Source organism: Melanotaenia boesemani, chromosome 15 (genome assembly GCF_017639745.1).
Source record: "Melanotaenia boesemani isolate fMelBoe1 chromosome 15, fMelBoe1.pri, whole genome shotgun sequence".
Taxonomy (NCBI): domain Eukaryota; kingdom Metazoa; phylum Chordata; class Actinopteri; order Atheriniformes; family Melanotaeniidae; genus Melanotaenia; species Melanotaenia boesemani.
The window spans coordinates 22,765,307-22,786,879 of NC_055696.1; positions in this window are offsets into that span (position 1 = coordinate 22,765,307).

Genomic DNA, 21,573 nt, shown 5'->3' on the forward strand with positions numbered 1-21,573 from the left:
CAAGAACACAACAGTTCTCACCGCACGCTAGGCAGACCTCAGCAGTCATATGTGATCCAGTTTGTTATCCAGGGATCAAGACACTGAACCACACATTGCCTCCAGATGTGTCTATCGGGATATGAATGTGTGTGACAGATAAAAAAAACACTTAGTATATAACAATAGAAGTTGCTGTATGGGTCTGTGTGCATGTGTGAATGAGTGAATCTGACGTGTTAAAGCAAATTATAAAAGGGCTCTATAATTACAGTGCTATTTGATTTTTCCTGGCATTTGACAAAATATTTCTATTGTCTGAAATTTAACAACGCACATTTTTTTATCAATCTTTTGGGGACATGTATCAGTTCTTGGAGACACTTAAGTCCTTGTATGTTTTATTATTGGTTTCTGGGAAAAAAATATTTTAATTATTGTAATTAAAGAAAAAAAAAAAACTCAGGAGAGAGCATCAACAATGCAGGGTCCTCTGTCTTTCATGTGTTGGGCTTGGGGCCTAAACATAAACTGGTTCAGCATTCTGGGCAACTGACCACATGGACGTGGCACACTAACATTTTTCTCCAAAACACTGGCATAAAACTGTATAATAAATCTGGGTGCACTTTAGCTTGTTTTTCTTTGTATTGTTTCCATGTAAGCAAGCTGTTAGGATATTCAATCATGTGAAAAATTAAATACACCCCTTTCAGTTGCAAGATAGGCTGCTGTGTTTTGGATCATTGTCCTGCTGAAATGCTGAATCCGGGACAAGCTTTAGCTGTTGGACAGATGGCTTCACACTTTTCCCTAAAATACTTTGGTATTTTAAAGAGGACTTCATGGTCAGCTTAAAGACTACAAGGTGTCAAGGATATGTGTAAAACAAGCCCAAATCATGATTCTTCCAGGACCATGATTGACATGTTTATGTTTGTGCTGGAATGCGGTCAGGTTTTCTCTGAGCATCTTAACTTTGGTGTCTTTTCTTCAAAAGGACATTATGGTATTTATAGAGGTAAGGCTCTCCAAGATACACAGGATACAAAATGTATCTACAGCTTTTAAATGTACAAGGTTACCTCAGTCATGTAAATGAATATTTATGACAACTAAACATGCTCCTTAAAGATAGTTTCTTTCTTGTAAAGAAATGCAAATCTGATAGTGGGACAACTCTGCAGCTTTAAGTAAAATTTCCAGGAAGACTTCAAAACATATTTAAACTCATGAGCTTCGACAGCTTTGAACAACTTTCATTATTATATTAATAAAAGTTTAGTTTGATTTGTCTTTAATTTACCACTAGTATTAAGATAATTATAAGACTTTTATTAATCTAGAGTGAGAAATTTAAGTAAACACAATTTCACACAGTTCAAAACCTGAAAGGCATTTCTGGAAGCAGAGCAAAAATTGGAAATTAGCCTAACTTGGAATTTTAATCTTTTTGTGGTTCCAAAAGGTTCCATACAAAATTTGACAACTGTGCAACCAAATCAAATGAAACTTTATTTATAAAGCACTTTTCATGCATAACAACTGCACAAAGTGCTTTACATAACAGTTTTTGCATCTTCAAAACACAAGGAATCATGCACCCAAATTTACACAAACAAATCAAAGCGCACACGCACACCTAATCATACTCTCTCACACACACACAAACTAGCTGGACACAGAGCTCAGTCCCTCGAACCCCACAAAAAACTAAGAAAAGTGTAAATGAACATACAGCATGTTTTGGCACCGATGAACCAGGTGAGGAAATAATAGCCTAGAGGCCCATCCGCATCAGGAGCCACCCTACCCATGATCAAAGAAGTCATCACCACAGGAACCTACTGGATCAGGGTAGATCGGTCCCCACCAAAACCACAGGGCTGCAAAAAATGGCCCTGACTACAGACAGAGTGGATATTTGTATGGCTCTAAATAAACTTTTTTTTCTGAGAACCTTCCTTCTAAACAAATACAAACAATTTCTGACAGTTTGATGGGATGCAGTTTGCAGTATTCATGAAATCACGAACCTCTTCACCTACTGAATTATTGGATGACATGCTTTCATAGGTGTTGTCGAGGCTTTTGAGATGCAGCAGCTGCTGTTGTTACAATATGTGTTGGAGAAAGTGAGGCATTAGAATGCGATACACAATTCCAACATCAGATGGAAGTAATTCCGACACAATGTCTCTGTTTCCAGCCAGTCAGAACTTGCACTTGTCAATTTTTGGGGGGTAAATAAACCCCATTTTAAGTGCAACTTAATGTATTCAATCATACACGTGTCTTTAAACTGTTTACTGTTTTTTTCATGAAAATGTCAAACAACATTGTCTCAACGTTGTCTTGTCCAGCATGCAATAAAGTAACTTTTTCTCTTAAAGATGCCCTTAAAAATATAAAAACAATGGATATATGACAACCAATCGACTTATTGTTCATGGGATAATTATAATAGCACTGTCCAAATTTTACATGTCATGGCCAAACCAGCCAGTAGGTTTTATACCCAAGAAGTTGAATTTCAACCCACATTGGAAGAGTGTCTGTAATGTCCACAGCTCTAAATAAAGTATCTGATCTAACCTGATGCTGAAACCACAGCATAGATTGTGCGCCAAACTGTGTTGCTTAAATTAAAGGTCAACCTATCCATTGGTTGTAGAACAACATAGTTATGAATAACTTCCTGGAAAAATATCCACAAAGGTGGCCACTTACTTCATATGCACATATTACAGACATCACTTAAAAAAAACAGCAGACTGCTCTCAACATTTCTGTTGATTTCATCTGTTAGATAATAGCTTTCTTCACTTAGACTCAGCATGGTTCCCAACACTGCATTCATTCTGACCTTTTAGATTATTATTATTTTTTTAAATATATAATGGAAACGAGTAATGGCAGTTTTTCTGTTATACAACTGATTTCTGAAGTTCAGCTCACAGGCAAATGTAAATGATTCAATTTTAAATGGCACAATAGCACTTGAGACATTTGAAATAATTACTAAGAAGAAAGAAGAAGAAAATTTAGCTCACTGACTGGCCAGGACTGAAAATAGTTCATTCAATGTAAATAAACATTGGGGCAACAATAAGTTTATGCAGTTTTGGGGTTTGTTTTTACATTGGTGTTCAAATCTAATGCAGTTTTCAAAAGTGGACCAACACACAAGTGTGAATGCACCTTTAAATCGCAGTTTACCTGCTTTGAGTAGTAAAACAGATGAGATTAGGGGTTTTCCACCCAGGAATACGGGAGCTTCTCATGAGGTAACCTGCATGAAGTCGCACCAGCGATTAAACTGGGGTTTATCTACAGATTGTGTTTAAAAAAAAAAAAAAAAAGTTGCAACTTCCTCTCACAAAAATCTGATTATTTTGTTAAGTGCTGTAAACCTTAATTTAGTCTAATGCATTCAGGAGTTCACCCTTAAATAGAAAAAACAAGAGTGGGTCTCCATGAGAAGCATATGACTGTACTTTCAGTTGGTCAGTGACCTCAGTAAAGATTTTCATAATGAGTTTATAGTCTTAATCACATTTTTACATCTCATTAAATTGAGAATAATGTCCACTGTGTGAATTATAGTTTCATCAAGAGTGAAACAGACGACAGAGTATGCATCATGCATTGGGGTGGAGCTGAGCTGTGATTAATAGAAAACACATTCTTTGCTCATAATTTTCTGTTTAAGAGGCAAGAAAAAATAGTCAAATTTTACATTTATATGAAGATTTTATAGATTTTTCATTCAGAGAGGGTTACTGTATTGTGACAGCCACATATACAAATGTTGATTTTAATCAAATGCCGACATGCAGAAGGGAAGTATTCATTTTAATTAGAGCATCGAAAAATGTTTTTATTTGTTTATCAACCCTGTAATCTGGTCATTTGTTAGAAATTAAAAACCACTACTGGCAGGGCAGGATTCTGCCACCCAAAACTCTAACTTTGGTGTTTAACACCAAAGGTAGCAATGACTGTAGAATGATGACAAAGCCACATCAAAAGACATGATGACCACATTGGTTATTGGGTGAGCAAATAAAGTATTCCAGCCACGCTGGACTCACTGTAATTCTGCTGCTTTACATGAGGAAAAGCATTAAAAGAAGTCACATGGAAAGTATATTATAAATACAACATGCATACACCATAACTTCAGTTTCACCTCTTCCTTTGTCATTTTAATGTTATGTAAATTTGCAAAAGTTATAGGTTCTTTGGCTTTTATAGATCATTTGGATGGCTATGGACATTGACCTGCAGCTCTTGTTCTTTAAATGTACCCCGTGGTAGAATAAGTGAACATCTATATACTATATAAGATGTGTCAGTCTTTCATTTCTATTTTAGATTTATCCTTACCTGTCATTCCAACAACTTTAGTACAATAAAGTGTAGGTTAGTTGCTTTAAAACCATATGTGTTATATCCAATAGCCTACAGGATGATAGAAGGGTAAAACTGGGCAAAAACTGGTTCAAATCCAACCCCATATGTGACCCACATCTGATTTTTTATGACCGTCTAGATGGCAAAAATCTGTGTTATATATATATATATATATATCAAAGATACCTCAGTCTGAATGCTCATGTCACATTCTATCCGATACAGACATCACATTTCTTCAATGACTCATAGTCTTGTCAGTGAATTGTATATGCCTTCTTCAGGTAATATTGTATAACAGCATAAATTTCCATTGCTATGCAGATGATAGACATGCTGTACTTATTCATGAAGCCTGATTAAACCAATCAGTTTGTTAGATTACAAAGGTGTCTCAAAGACAAAGGCCTGGATGGCTCTGAATTTTCTCCTTTTAAATTCAGACAGGATTGAAGTTGTTTTCTTTGGACCTAAAAAACTCACAATTGTTTAGCTATGCAATTAATCTGGATGGCAATAACGTTACTTGCAGTACTATAGTGAGGAACCTCAGAGTTACTAACCACAGTACTGATTAGAATTTAAAACATATCTAAGAACCACCTTCTTTCACTTACGTAAAATGACTAAAATTAAGGGACATCCTGTCACAGAGTAATGCAGCTTTAGCTTCTCTTCATTGGCTCCCTGGTAAATCTAGGATACAATTTAAAATTCTTCTCACCTATAAAGCTGTCTATGACCAAGCTCCATTTTATATTTAATATTTCATAGTTCCATATTTTCCCTACAGAGGACTTTGGTCTCAGACTGCAGGTTTGGTTTTGGTTCTTAGAGTCTCTAAGAGCAGAATGGGAGACAGAACCTTCAGCTATTAGGCTCGTCTCCTATGGAGCCAGCTCCCAGTTTGGTTTCAAGAGGCAGACACCCTGTCGACCTTTAAGATTAGACTTTAAACCTTCCTTTTTGATAAATCTTACCATTATGGGTGGTTTAGCCATCCCTTAGTCAAGCTGCCATGGGTTTAGAGTGCTGGTAGATATCCCATGACACACTGAGCACTTCCTTTTCTTTTCTCTACTATAGCTCTGTCCCAGTTCAGGGTCTACACACTACCCAAGTCCAATGAATGTTCGTGAAGCCTAGCTAGCCAATGAGAATTTCCCATAGCAGCAACGTAGGACATTGAATCACTTAAACCTCTGAAATTACTTGTTGCATATATCATAAAGACACTTTAGTGAACTTCAACCCTGACCGAGTAATTATGTTAATAAAAATTAAATTAAATTAAAAAAAAAAAAAACTGAGACTCTGTTTTTTTCCAGCCAGTAGACATTTCATTAACCCCCTAAAAATCCACAAATATCAAATATCACAATTTATTAAAAGAAATAAAGTGGCATTAAATTGAGGCAAAGGAACAGCCAATAATCTTTTAAGGATGTAAATGAGAAATTGAGAGTAAAAATAATCATTTGTAAATAAAAAGTCTGCTTGTAGAAGCTTAGATGTGGTTTCTTCCTCAACAACAGACAGTGGCAGGAAATGTTGAGAGTATGATCTGATGATGTACCAACTAACCACTGACTGAAAAATGTCTGTTATTGTTGTTTCATAATCAATGACTAAAGCTTTCCATCCGTCTGGAAGATATTGTTTACTTTGGATGCATAATCAGTTTTATTCAGAAGCACAATTGCATCCAATCGATCTGAAGCCGTGCATTTAGATGGTTGCTTAAACCCTCTGTCTAATTTGCCATTAATGGCTTGATTATTAATGTAAAGGAAGTTTGTTATTGTTCCCTAGCAACATAACAACCATGACACCCTACAAGTGAAAATTGAGATTTATAAGACACATGCAGTATATAACATCCAGACATTTTCACATAGATGTAAGACATTATTTGGCAGTGGCAGAACTGCATTTAAACAACTAAAGTGTAATAAATAGAATTATATGAGAAATTAGAGTAAAGTTGCAGCATTTATTGTAACAAATGTAAAATGAGGCCTATTCCACAGGGCTTAACTGTCTGACAGAAACCCTGAAGGAAAAATCAGGAAGATATTTGGCTCTATTGTTAAAGTTTAAGGAGGGTTTTTTTGACAGAACAAAAAACAGAACAAAAACAGAAAAAAATAAAATAAAATCAGAACAGAGATTTGAGAATGTACAGAAGAAGGCTTAGTGCAAGAGCTACTAAAATAGAACAAGGCTTCAGGACCAGATGGTGTCAGCCACAAGGTCCTGAAGGCTTGCACAGACCAGATATGTTGGAGTCTGCAACACCTCTTCAAATTTAGCCTGATCCCAGAGATTGTTCCAGCAGAGCAGGATTACAGAAGCATAGAACTGCCACCCACTGGGGAAACTAAACTTTAAAATTGATTAAAAGTAGTCAAACTTGCACTCACATATAAATAAGCCTACGGCATCTTTGACTATACTCTTATATCCTGGTTTTATGTCACCAAGTTGTTTTGGTTTTGTTTCATTGTAATGAATGTACTGTATGTTGTTGTGTTAACCTGCCAAGAGACTACAGATAAAAATTAACTAATTTGATTATGCAAATTTACATTTTATACTCAAACTGAAATGTTGATTAAGGTGTATTGTCCATTTTAAGTAAACTAAATAAAATAAGTAAATTTTTTTATTATTATTATTAACATTATTTTTAACTGTAAGAATGTATCTCATTGTGTGATTGTTACCACACAGAATCTTTGGGGCATAATACTTTTTATGTGATAAATATTTTTCCCAGGCATAAACATTTCAGCTCGTTTGTCAAGAATCAGTTTTTTCCTTGAGTGGAAGCGCTAGGCTACCGTACAAGATTTAAGTAAAATAATTCGTCCGTCTGCCTTCAGCAATTTCATGACAAATGCTAACAACACTAAATAAAAAAAATTAAAAAAAGAAATGCTCAAATTGTTTTAAGATCTATCTTTACAACAAAAATTATAGTATACAGATATACAAATATGAAATATTTTCACATATCAAATAATGAAAATATTTACAAATACTTTCAAAACCCGATGCACTAGTTTATTATGTAAATGAAACTGATTCCCTTTGTAGTCCTATCCACCTAGGGTCACATTAAATTTCACACACTGGTAAGATAAAGTTAAAAGGGCTTTGACCCTCTGCTTGTTTTCTCCTTTGGTTTGCCTTACCTATCACATAGGTGCCAAGTGTAAAAATTCAGTATAAAAGTTGTAGCTGACACATTTTCATTATTTATCTCACTTTTCTCACATTTAGCACATTTTTCCTACATCTTCCTACATTTAACATAACTTTTAACCACATGTATAATGGTCAAATAAAACATCTAAATCTAAATTTTAAATCTAACACTGATACAGAGACTGGAAGCAGCGCGTAAATGGTCCAGAGCGGGAAGATGAAGGCTAGATGACCGGAAACGAGTGAGGGGGAACCATATTATTTAATTATAACATTTAATTCTTGTAGAGGGACCTTGAACACCCAATGGGTGAGTAAGACACAAATGCTCAAAAGATTCCATTACATAGTTATACAGATGCTTAAAAGTTGATTATAACAAATGTGAACTTGTTTTGCCCAGAACTCCAGTTAAGTTAGTTTTTCGGAAATTAGGGGGAGGGGAGATCCATTATGTCACATGTGGTACATATATTAAGAACAATGATTGTAAACTAAAAAGATGGTGTGAAGAAGGCTTTAACAGGGAGCCCTGGACATATATTAAAATGCTGGACACATAGAGTGAGCTTGGGGGACTCCACCACTATGGGGGGCCCTCTCACTAGGAGGGGCTCTACCCCCCACCCACCAGCAGGGGAAAGGGGGTTAAGTTTGGCACCCCCAAATGCCTTGGAAGACCAAGTCAGGTTTGTTTTTGTTTGTTTGTTTAGCGCAGCCGTTGCAGAGGTTCTACATTGTTTATTTTACATGGGGGAAAGTGAACAAAGCACAGAAAGAAAATGTGATGCAACCTTGAGGTAATAAAATGGTGTCATTAAATGTCAATGGTATGAACAATCCAATCAAAAGAGGGAAAGTATTAACAAAGTTTAGAAAAGAGGAAATGCAGGTTATTTTCATGCAAGAAACACATATGTCGTCCCAAGAACATGAAAAACTGAAACTGTACGGTTACAGCAAAACATTCTATAGCTCATTTCAGCAGAGTCGTAGGAGAGTGGCAATACTAATAAGGAACTCGGTGAAATTTGAAAAAAACAAAGAAATAAGGAGGGAAGATATTTGGTGGTCAAGGGGAAAATGAAGGGATAAATGGTCACATTAACTAATGTTTATGCACCACCAGACAGTGAAAAGAAATTTTTTGAAACTTTATTTGGTATCATAGCAATGGAAATGAATGAATGAATGAATGAAAAATACTTTATTAATCCCAAAGGGAAATTCAATATTGTAGTAGTAGTAATTTTTTTTTTTTTTTTTTTTTTTTTTTTTTTTTTTTTTTTTTTTTTTAGTAAAGTAAAACAATCACATTAATTAATTAAGGGCTTTGTTCTTCAGCCTGATAGCTGCTGGAAGGAAGGATCTTCTGTATCTCTCTGTCTTGCATCGGACGAACAAGCCTCCCACTGAACACACTCTGTTGTTTCGTCACGGCGTTGTGTAGAGGGTGTGAAGGATCTTCCATTATCTTCGTCAGCTTGTACAGAATTCTTTTTTTGATGATCAACTCCAGCGGCTCCAGAGTTACTCCAAGCACAGAACCGGCTTTCTTGATCAGTTTGTTAATTCTTTTCAAGTCTCTGGTTCTGATGCCGCTGCCCCAGCAGATTGCTGCAAAGCTGATTGCACTTTCAACAACAGACCTGTAGAACATTTGCAACATTTTGGTGCAGACGTTAAAAGATCTCAGCTTCCTTAAGAAGTAGAGTCTGCTCTGACCTTTCTTGTAAATGTACTCAGTGTTGCTTTTCCACTCAAGTCTGTTGTCCAGCTGAACTCCAAGGTACTTGTATTCCTCCACCACCTCCACCTCCTCTCCCATGATGGAAACACTTCTATGTGTGTTCTTGTTCCTCCTGAAGTCAACAATCATCTCCTTTGTTTTCTTGGTATTCAAGATGAGATGATTGTCACCGCACCATTTCACAAACTGACCGACCAGTTCTCTGTACTCTGCTTCTTGTCCATCACTGATACACCCAACAACTGCTGAGTCATCAGAGTATTTCTGCAGATGACAGAACTCAGAGTTGTACTGGAAGTCTGAGGTGTACAGCGTGAATAGAAATGGTGAAAGTACAGTCCCTTGTGGTGTTCCAGTGCAGCTGACCACCATTTCAGACACACAACCTTTCAGTCTCACAAACTGTGGTCTGTTTGTGAGGTAGTCGTAAATCCAGGTGGTTGTGGAGGGATCCACCTGGAATTTCTGCAGCTTCTCACACAGCAGAGCAGGCTGAATCGTATTAAAAGCACTTGAGAAATCAAAGAACATGACCCTCAAAGTGCTGCCTGACTGGTCCAGATGAGAGTGGGCTCTCTGAAGCAGGTATATGATTGCATCTTCAACCCCAAGCCCATTACGGTATGCAAACTGTAATGGGTCCTGAAAGGTGTTCACCTGCTTGCTGAGGTGAGCCAGTAAGAGTCTCTCCAGGACTTTCATGACGTGAGATGTCAGGGCGACTGGTCTGTAGTCTTTTGGTTCAGCTGGTTGTGGTTTTTTAGGCACTGGAACAAGGCAGGATGTTTTCCACAGCACCGGGATTCTTCTCTGACTCAGGCTGGTGTTGAACAGGTGCTGGAGAATCGGACATAGCTGTTTTGAGCAGGTCTTGAGAACTCTGGGACTGACACCATCTGGACCTGCAGCCTTGTTCTGGTTCAGTTTCACCAGTTGTTGCATGACTTGGTTACAGGAGACAGACAGAGTGGAGGTGGAGGCAGAGGAGGTTTCAGGAAGTCCTGATGTGGAGGGAGATGAGGTTGTGTCCAGGTCCTTGACTGAGCTGCAGGGTGACAGAGTGGAGGTGTGACAGGAAAGCTGTGGGCTCATGGAGGGTGTGTGGCTAGTTGGGGTTGAAGCAGGAGGTGAGCTAAACCTATTGAAGAACATGTTCAGTTCATTCGCTCTGTCCAGACCTCCATCAGTCTGATCCTCCTTTATCCCGAAGCCAGTGATCTTCTTCATTCCTGACCACACATCCCTCACATTGTTTTTCTGAAGCTTACTTTCCAACTTCTTCCTGTAGTCCTCCTTGCACTTCTTCATTTGTGTTTTAAGTTGTTTTTGTGTGGACTTCAATAACTCCCTGTCTCCATCCCTAAAAGCTTTCTTTTTGATGTTCAGCAGCTTTTTCAGGTCACTGGTGATCCAGGGTTTGTTATTGGGGAAGCACCTCACTGTTCTTGTTGGAACGGTGCTGTCCACACAGAAGTTAATATAATCTGTCACACACTCAGTCAAGGCATTGATGTCATCTCCATGAGGTTCACATAGGATGTTCCAGTCTGTAGCCTCGAAGCATCCTCTCAGAGCATCTTCAGCTTCATTAGACCAGGTTCTAATAGCCTTTCTAATGACTGGTTGTTGCTGAACGATGGGCTTGTAGGAGGAGGAGAGAAGAACTAGGTTATGGTCTGATCTTCCTAAAGGTGGCAGGGCAAAGGAGCTGTATGCATTTTTAATATTTGCATAAAATAAGTCCAACGTTTTGTTTTCTCTGGTGGAGCAGCTGACAAACTGTTGGAAAGTTGGTAGAGTTGCAGAGAGGGAGATGTTGTTAAAATCTCCAGAGATCGCCACAAATGCGTTTGGATGTTGTGTTTGAAGCCTGGCCACTACAGAGTTAATGACATCACAGGCTGCGTCTGGAGCGGTACCAGGTAATATATATACCGCTACCAGAATAACGCATGTGAACTCTCTGGGTAAATAATACGGGCGGAGACTCACAGCTAGCAGTTCAATGTCTCTATTGCAGATTTTCTATGGATATGAAATGGATACAACATTGATCTGTGGGGGGGCTTTTAATGTGATATTAAACTATGACCTGGATACCACAAATATAAGGAGGACTAGGACACATATTTCAAGATACATGAACTACAAACTAAAAGAACAAGGGATCACAGATATTTGGAGGGACATGCATACATTAGATAGGGAGTACACACATTTTTCACATTTTCATTCAACCTACTCTAGAATTTATTAGTACTTAATGACAAAAGGAGACATACACAGGGAAGAGAAATGCAGGATAGGCGTAGCAGACCTGTCTGACCACAGTGCGGTATATCTGACAGTAAACCTGACTAGTAGGAAGAGGAACGCTATCTGGAGGTTAGATATTAGATTACTGAATAACAAAAAAGTAGAGGAAGAAATAAAACGAGATAATCCGATACAGAGAAGAAAATTATAATGGCGAAATAGACCCCACCATTGTCTGGGATGCAATGAAGGCAGTGATTAGAGGGAAATTACTAGCACAAGCGACATTCGTGAAGAAAAATAAAATGGAATGATATCATAAATTGACCGGACAATTAAAGGAACTCGAGAGACAGCTCAAAAATATTAAAGAGCCACACTTAAAAAGATAAGGGAAATCAGAGGAGAGACTGGTAAGATATTACTAACACAGGTGGAAAAGAAAGCCAGATTTGTGAAGTGGACATACTACGAAGGGGGACCAAATGGCAAGTAGGTTAATGGACAGCAGGATCAGGAATCAACAAACTTTAAACACCATTCATAAAATTAGAAATCCTCAAAATAATGAAGTATTAAGTGAACCAGAGTAGATAGAGTGGGCTTTTGAGGAATACTATAAGGTACTATAGGTACTAGGTACACACATCCAGACGCAGAAGTAGAAGAGGAAATTGAAACATTTCTAAAAAAGCTGGATCTACATTAGGGGAACACCAGAAAAGAATGTTAAACTCAGATATTACGGAAAAAGAGGTGAGGGATGCGATAAGTAGAATGAAAAATAGCGAAACACCAGGTAGCGACGGGTTCCCTTCTGAATTTTATAAGATATTTAAAGAAGAATTAAGCCCATTAATGTTGGCATCATTTAAGCACACCATGAGAGAAGGGAAAAATCCCCCCGTCTTGGAAAAAAGCTGTAATCTCTATAATCCATAAGGATTATGTAGCAGTTACAGGCCAATATCAATACGTAATGTAGATTATAAAATGTATACATCTGTGCTGTCCTCAATATATGCCTGGCGTATATCTTGACAGTCAGCTAAACGCCTTCCCAACATCAAGACTCTGAAGACACTTGACTCTTTGTCCGCAGGTTTATTGACATTTGAGAGAGGGTGAAACTGAAATACATAAACATAATCAATTCTCTACTAAGATACGGGCATGAATGAACATGTACAATGAAAACAATTAGCTTAGCCATCCTGTTTTAATATAAAAATAAGTTCTATGCACTCATTTAAACTTGTCATTTTAGACCCATCTCTTCCTGTCATGACTTATGAACTCACTTGTTTCTAACATTCTTATAGGAATTAGGAACTTTTTTAGAAGAGTATGGCATCATTCCCAACAGTACTTTAGCTGGATTATGTAATTCAATATAACAACTTTCACAAACCATCATCTTACAAAATAACCATCCGTAACGGTAGTTGCTTTCCCACATAACCAATACATACCTACGATGCTATCAAAAGGCATGAGATGTATGCAGATGGTGCTAGATTGTTGTACAGAATAAACAAATTTGCCTTTCGCTATGCGCTTACTTCCCAATCAACACAACTTCCAGTTCGCTCACTTCCGGTTTACTCACTTCCGGTTAAATCGCTTCCTGCGATTCTTAGCAGAACCAACTAAAAACAAACTAAAAAAGAGAAACACAACCCCAACAGAATAGAAATATGCCCACAAATCATTGTAACAAGACAACATCCATAATTTCCAAAAGATTTGAGACATTCATGCTGGAAATTTTAGAGGACGACCAGACTGGCTTTATAAGGGGAAGGCAGGCACAGGATACCATAAGGAAAACATTACATATAGTAGAGGAGGCCAGAAAAAGGAAAGATAGTGTGCTACTAGTGAGTATGGACGCCGAAAAGGCTTTTGACAGCAAGAGGTGGACGTATCTGTATAAAGTCCTAAAAAAGTTCGGCCTCAATGAGGATTCTGTCAAAAGTATTCAATCACTGTATCAAGAGCCGACAGCAAGAGTAAAGGTGAACGGGAACCTCCCGGGGGGAGCGACCCAGGGTCAGATTGACAACGCTACAACTGCCCAAGGAGAAATGTGGATTGGCAGTCCCAAACCTCAGGGAGTGTTATCACGCAGCAAAGATCAGGCAGTGGTATGCTGGTGCAATGAGAACTTTGTAGCCAAATGGAAGGGTATTGAAACTAAATTAGGGGGTTACCAGATCCAAAAACTGTTAGGGGACAGAGAATTGTATAAGATAGAGGGAAACCAGTTAGACCCAATCACTAAATTTACCCTAAATATTTGGTTCACAATAATAAGGCGCCACAAGCTAGAGAGAGAGAGACCAAGATCCTCCGGTGGCTAACAGATGATACTAACGTCCAACCAGGAAGAGAAGATATTGTGTTTCGGATATGGGCCAGAAAAGGCATAACAGCAATATGTACAATGGTAGACAAAGGAGAAATGCAGAGCTTCCAAAATTTAAGTAACAAGTTTGATATAGACTAAACGGATCACTTCAGATACTTACAAGCTAGGGATTGTTACACAAGCGCAATAAAAAATTGGAACAGAGCAGACCACAGAGCAGAAATGAGTCATCAAGATATTAACTGATGCATACAAAGGGAAGATTAGTAGGGTGATCTCAAGCTCTGATGCAGAGTTCGGGGTATTCCGCAATGTATATAAAGGAAAAATGGGAAAGGGAACTTTAGACTAAGATAACAGCGGAGGAATGGTACAATGTGTGTAGGGTACAGCACACAACCCTCGGGTCAAGAGTGTGGCGAGGGTTCTGCTGGAAGAACATCATCAGATTTTGCATGACCCCGAAGAGAAAAAGGAGGTACGCACCAGAACAGAGGAAATGTTGGAGGTTATGTGGACAGGAAGGGGCGGACCATACACACATATTCTGGAAGTGCCAAAAGTTAGAGGAATACTGGGAAGAAATATGTAAGGTATTAAACGGAAGTATTAGGTTATAAGTTACCTAGAACAGGCCTGGTGTTTTATCTTGGGAATTTGACAGAAGAAAACACTTAGGGTCGGGACAGATACCTATTAAAGGTGCTATTAGCAGCCAATAGGAAGATCATTACAAGAGAGTGGAACAAAACTAACCCACCTACAAAGGAACAATTGCTGAAAACAGTGGAGGAAATATTTGACCTGGACAGATTTACCCACACACTGAGACTACAGGAGGGGAACTTTTATTCAAAGTGGGAAAAATGGGTGGAATATAAAAGAAAAGGAGATGACACTATGGAATAGAAAATGAAGGGATTTAATTCGAGACCAGGGTGATGTTGCATATAGTTGTAACAGAGGGCACTCCCATGTCCTTACGTTGTTTTATGTTGATTTAGGTTCATTTTCTTTATTTCATTTGTATGAAACTGGATGTCAACCTGGATATACAATTTTGCAGTCTATCAATGTTCCGATTTTTATTGTACACACATGTTTTTGCAAAGTTTTTCGATAAAAATTTAGGTGGAAAAAAAAAGCTCCCATTCATATCCTTCTAACTTAATTACTGTTGTACGAAATATAAAACACATATTTTAACAGTAATTTATTTAAGTCAGGCAAGAAGATAATTTGAAAAATGAAGTAATATAACAGCTGCTCAAAAATGAAATCCATATCCATAGTTATTTGCAGGCATTGTCACTGTGACCCCAAGCTATGCACGTGTGTGTGGGCGTGCCACTTTGAATGCTCACATTAACCAAGGAAACAAAACAGCAAAGAAAACAAAACACTAGTTCAGAAAAAATAAATAAATAAAAATATATATAAAAAAAAAAAGACTGTTGCGTTCATGTTGCCTGTTCTGCATCCAGGGGTTTTTGCTTTACTGTGGGCAGCTGTGAGAGAATCAGGAGTGTTTCTCAAAGGGAGCAGAGGAAGCCCAAGCAAACATCTACACTTAGGAAAACAAGTCATATTTACAAGCAACTTCACAGAAAAGCAAGCTCAACAAGCGGACTTTGCAACACTGTCCATGCATATTATTTATATTTTGGCAAACAGAAGCATGTTCATATGAGCATCAGAAATATTCATGAGAGTGAGACTATTTGCTCCTGTCTTTTGAGGGAAGGGCTGCAGGCAAGTGTCAGTCTAAAGGGAGGGCTACTCAGCTCCATCCATTAGGGGGCCACTGTACTGCAGGTTTTAGACCTTTACCTGCAGAACATGACAACAAGCTGTTGGGCTCATTAAACTTTGATCAGGTGTGTTGGAGCACCAACATGCCCCCCAGAAATGATTTTTCTAACGGGGTATAGTAGTGCAAAACAACATTTGGAAGACATACAACAGTATGTGAAGTAAATATCAACAGCCGAATGGAAACTTCAACAATGCAGTTTCCCATTTGAGATTTTGTCAGATTTAAACAGGCATCCTTATTGGCATCTCATTAATTTAAAATTTGTCTTATGTAGGACTGCCAAAGTTCTTTTGCATATCATCTAGCATTCTGGAGAACACCTTCATGTTTTCTCTGTCTGCAAATAGAGTTTCTATATCTTGCAAAAATGGCTGTTTTCAGAGATTTAAATTGCATACGTGTGAAGATGGAGGAAAAAACTCAACTACAGGTGGAAGCTCTGAGCTTTGTTTGCAGAAAATACTTATCTGTATTTCATACATAGTGATGTGCACAGCAGGAGGTTGGAATACATAACTTGAAGAAAAAAAAAAAGCTTACTCTACCATGTTTGAGAGGTCTGCCATTTCATTACAGAATGGAAACTTAATACTCCTATAGGAGCATTCCGTTTCTGTTAAAGCTGTTCCTGCCGAAGCAGAATAAGTCGAACAATGGCCAACATTTCACATTTTCTTTAAGTTTTTTACATGATAATTTTGTCCTGATACCATCCTACTAAGATTTCATTTCCAATAGAAAAAGTGACCTTATCAAGTGACATTCAGGTTCTGCCACTGTAGAAAGACCGCATCTTCCACGTGAAAGGTGGAGCATAGGGCAAGTCCCATCTGAAAGCTCTCTGAAAACAGGAGTTATAAATAAATCAGCTATAGGGAAGCTGGTAGCCTCATCCAGACTTTAAAGGAAACAAAACCACATGGTGATAAAGAGATATGGAGATTTAAGAGACTAAGGGAGAGGGGAAAAGGCAAACAGTCTGTTTAGAGGAGGGAGAGAGAAAATATTTGAATTGAAGAGTCATAGAAGACATTACAATCCTAAATCCTAAAATACAGCTTTTTTTCTCACCTTGATCGTTGGTTTCACCTTTCATCCAAAAGGCTTCTCATTCAATCAGAACTAAAGTCGAATATAAAAGAAGTCAAGATGCCCTCTATCCAAGCACTCAGGCTGTGGGAGCAAAGGGGCACTCTGCATTTTAACTGGATACCTGTTTCAGAAATATACAGCAGATGTTATTGCTTTAGCTGCAGAGTCATAAAATGTTTCTTTCCCAACCAAAATATTCAAAAACATGTTGTTTAGGCTCTGTTTGGTTTTTTGTTGTTTTTTTTTTTTTTTTTTTTTTTTTTTTTTTGTTGATGTTTTTTTTTTTTTTTTTTTTTTTTTGTTGTTTTTTTTTTTTTTTGCCTTTATAGGTACATAGACATTTTTAGAAGCTGTCCATTCAAGTTTAGACGATCATCTTGCATCATGAGATTAAAATAGCTTACTGGCTGAAAAGCATTTCAGTGGGATTCACCACTCAGTACCGTGGCTGAAACACTGCTGTCAAATGTGCTAAAGAGACTGGGTTTCATGCTGATAGGTGACATGTATGGATAGAAATTTATGAAAAAAATTAAATCATGTTAAACTCAGAATGTGTTAATCTCAGATAGTTGGTCAGAAGAAAAAACAAACACCTGAACAGAAACTGGTCAGACCTAGACTGCATTAATCTTCTGATGCAGACTATTCAGAGCAGCTGCAGAATTTTGCTTTAAATATTGATCAATGTGGTCAGACCAGGTGCGAAAGCAGTGAAGTTTCATGTATATATACGATCCACAAATCTGGAAATTGCCAGTTTTGAATGTATACATTATAGTCATTTATATGTAACCATAAAATCCTATTGACAAAACAGGACTAGAGTAGGAGACTAGAATGGTAGGAGTGTCTCTTCCAATGGAGAGCTGGCCAAGGTAGCAGCCATACAAAATCAAAATCATGTAAAATACATAACATGCAAAAATGTTACTGTTTGTGCCTGTATCTCAAATGTGTTAGTAAATTAAATTCATTGAGTGCCATGCCCTTCAAATCCATCCATTTTCAATACCCACTTATTTCAATGCAGGGTCACAGGGGCTGGATCCTTTAGAAACTACAAGGTGAGAGGCAGGGTGCACCCTGGATTGGTCGCCAATTGCAGGGCCAACACAGAATGACTAACAACAGCTTACACTTGCTCCAAGGGAGTTTTTATTGTAACCAGTTAACCAAACATGCATGTCTTTGGACTGTGTGAGGAAGCCGGACTACTTGGGAAGAACCATGGATACAGGAGCTGCCAACTCCACACAGAAACGCCTGGTTTGAACCAGGATCCTTCTTGGTGTAAGACAAACCACCACACCACTGTGCAGCCCGTGAACAATTTTTTTCCATATAACGGTTCGCTACAAAGCTAAAAACAGTTCGAAAACATAAGCTTAATGTGTGCTGCATCTGACTTACATGACCCCACCAACCGACTAACTGATGCAACAAAGGAATACAACAAAAGTAAAAACATACAAACAACCTGCAGGACAGTCACATTTGAGGACCAGATTCTAACATTCCTACCGTACAATAATAATAAACAAAAGACAATTCTTAGTATAGACTCATTCGCTTAGTTTTGAGGTCAAAAATCTGATTTTCCTAAATTCTTCTTTGTTAAGACATTTGTATCAGAGGTCTTACCAAATCTTGAAATTGCAGAATTATCAAATATTAACATTTTAAAGTTAGTTCAGATAGTCTATATAACTGGCTTACACACTAAACACTAAACTAAAATCAAGCCAATTACATGAGTGTCGTTAAAGCTTACAGAGGAAAAAGAAAAACAAGCAAACGACTATTGAGAAATCCTCATCATGAAATGGGAGTAGAGATGAAAAAGTAGCATTACATGTTTGGCAGAATAGCTTGACTAAACAGCACCTCCAATAACTGAGTAACATCTATCATCATGTTGATCAGCATTTCTAAATCCTGGTCTGCAGGACCCACTGCCTCTGCATGAGATGTTTCTGTACTTTGACACACCATGCTGAAACGAATGGCTCATTAACAGGCTGGTTAATGAGCCATTTGAATCAGATATGTTGACAATCACTTATCTGAATGCCCATTTTCTTGAAGTTTCTTTTAAGTAAGTAACACTTGCAAAATATCAGCCCAAAATAATTTCTTCTGGTCCCCAGTAAAAAGCTTTGTTCTTATACAAGTATAAAATGAAAACTTATTCAATTTTTTCCACTAACGATCTTTTCTATTTACAAGACTTTAATAAAAATGAATTATAAATAAAAAAGCCATTAGAAAATGCATTTTAATAATTGTGTATAAAAATGTGTGACATTTAGCAACAATACTTTACTGCACAGTTAGAAGTTATTGAATGTTTTTGAGTGCACACAGTTAAAATGTTTTGATTTCAAGTGGTTTGCTTAAAAATATTGATTTTACGGGGTGGAATATTGCAGACCTTAGTGAAAAAAGCAGCATATCCTTCAGCGTTTGTTGAATATTGGAAGAGCCCAGGGATATGCGCCAAATGATCAGGGAGACACAGACATGATGCCCTGAAGTCATTTCTAATTCAGTTTCAAAAGCTGTCCACACTGAATCAAAGTGTAGACAGCAAGCTGTATCAAAAACAGCTTGCGCCCCAGTTCTGTTACTTTACACTTCATGTTCATGTGGAGCAAGCCAATTGGATCAGCAGTGGCCTGCGTGGGATAATTCTGCATTTTTGTTATCTTGCCTCATAATTGAGCTTCAGTGCTGGATAGCATAGCTTTTTTATACTACTGCAATCCAGCACCAGCATAGAGAAGAAATATGTTTTGGGTAAAGTGGATGGATGGACGGAAGAATGGATGAAACATTTTTGGGACTAAAAAGATTTTTTTCAGAAGTGACTGTCAAAACTAACACTATGTATGAGTATCTAGAAAACTATAAGATGATAGATGATCAATTCTGGCCCATCAAACACAGTTATCTGCTATGGTAATGCTCTAACACTCAGCAGAAATGAAGGACAGGGCAGCTTTAATTCTATCTTTATGGAAAACCTGTTTCACATAACACACTGTCATTTGGCTCATTTTAAAACTGATTGCTATACTTCTGAGTCTGGAATAAAGATTTTAACCTTGTCTATCACTTAAATGGACTGGAAAGCATTTGTTCAGATGCATAGTTGAGATGGTCCTCAGCTACACTTCTATAAGAGAACAGGTAAAACAAATCAGCTTAAATTTGAACTGGTTCACTTGAAATTTACCCACATTCGTAGTCTAGCACAATAAACCAGAAATAATAGCTTGGATTTTTAATGGTTTGCTTAGTATTGTTGAATTCTGTGGAGGAACATCTACAATTTTCTCCATTTCTCTAGAGGAAAAAGGAAGCATGAAAAGCAGAAATGGAGAGAGACGGAAACACCAGAAGGACAAGAAAGCATCATTTACATCAAACACAAAGCAATTAATGCAGGAACCAGAAGAAGAAACTGTGCTTGCCATTTGTTAAATTATGGATGGCGTGAACATAATTTGAAGAGTTTGATTGTAGAATAACAAGTCTGATGTCTGGACAATCATAGATGAACTGAGAATTACAGTATGTATATTGAGGTAGGTGGTAATTAGAATCAGTAGAACCACGCTAAAGCAAAAGATTAGGAAAACCGTCCTGAAGCTATCAGATGGAAAATAATGAGGCATGTGGAAGTAGGTCAAAAACAGGAAGTCTTTTTCAGCTTAGCTCCAACTAGAATAATGCCATCTTAAAATCAAAGACACGGATGTCATGGAAGACCCAACCTCAAATCAACTCAGTGCATCTATCGCAGCATCTGAAAATTCACTCACTTCTTTGCATGCACTGTATTTTTGTTGCACTGAAGAAATGAGTTAAATTACATTAAAATATACATCTTTTAAGTCAGAGGTCCCCTTATGTTGATTGAAAAATGGAGCAGGACATGGCTGATCCTTATTAAGTCCTATAAAACAAGAAGACTAGATCTAGTGCAGCGATTGTCAAACTGGGGGTGCAGCAACATGACAGGGGGTGGGTGGAACATGTTGGGAAAATGTAGCAAACAGAGCTCAAGTTTTAATATCAGACAAAATGGACTTTTAGGGACATTCTGGTCTACATTCCTTACCAGCTCATTGGTGGTAATGCACCAATTTATTATTTGCCAAGCACCAATAACCAAGGCGATAAAAAAAACTTGGACTCTTCAGGTTACAAACAAGAAAGCGTGTTTCCATGGTGACAAGACAGAGACGGAGGAACGTAGTCTTAAGATTAAAACAGAGAGAGAGGCAACACGGATGAAATGAAGAAAGATACCTTGTTCATGATTTTACAGTAAGTGTTAAAAACATTTCATATCTAAAAACCGTCAGCAAACAACATGAAGCCCAATAAATTAATCCTACAATGTTGTTTGTATCATATTTAATTCAGTTTGAGCACTTTTGCATGACTTCATGGAGGAGCCACGAGACTATACTACAATAATTTTGATATCTCACGTAGTAATAAATGGTAAATACACAAAAAAAATAATAATAATTTGTTTTAATATAAATATATATATATATATATATATATATTAGGGTTTGACTTTCCTCCACATTTCTTTTCTTGGGTTGGGCTTTAAAAAGGGACATTACATCCCCCATAAGCACTGAAAAATGCATATTAGCCCTGAAA